Source organism: Sinocyclocheilus anshuiensis, unplaced genomic scaffold (genome assembly GCF_001515605.1).
Source record: "Sinocyclocheilus anshuiensis isolate Anshui unplaced genomic scaffold, SAMN03320099.WGS_v1.1 scaffold995, whole genome shotgun sequence".
Lineage (NCBI taxonomy): Eukaryota > Metazoa > Chordata > Actinopteri > Cypriniformes > Cyprinidae > Sinocyclocheilus > Sinocyclocheilus anshuiensis.
The window spans coordinates 26,589-26,916 of NW_015542374.1; positions in this window are offsets into that span (position 1 = coordinate 26,589).

A 328-nucleotide genomic window follows, 5' to 3' on the forward strand; every position below is an offset into this window, starting at 1 on the left:
TAGCAAATGGCTGCAATATAACAAAGAGTGAAAAATTGAAGGGGGTCTGAATACTTTCCGTACCCACTGTACATAGGAATAACACAGTAGGGATGTAATATAACACTATTTAATGTTTTATATATATATATATATATATATATGTTAATGTACTATATACAGAAATAGAAGTACAGGAAAAACTGTAATTGTTTAGATAAATGTAGAAGTAGGGATGGGAAGATTCCCCGATTTGCTCGGTGCATCGGCATAAAAAGTTAACGATGCGATGCATTGGTTTAAAAAGTGTGCATCGGCTACAAGTTGGCATTTATATCGCGATGCATCA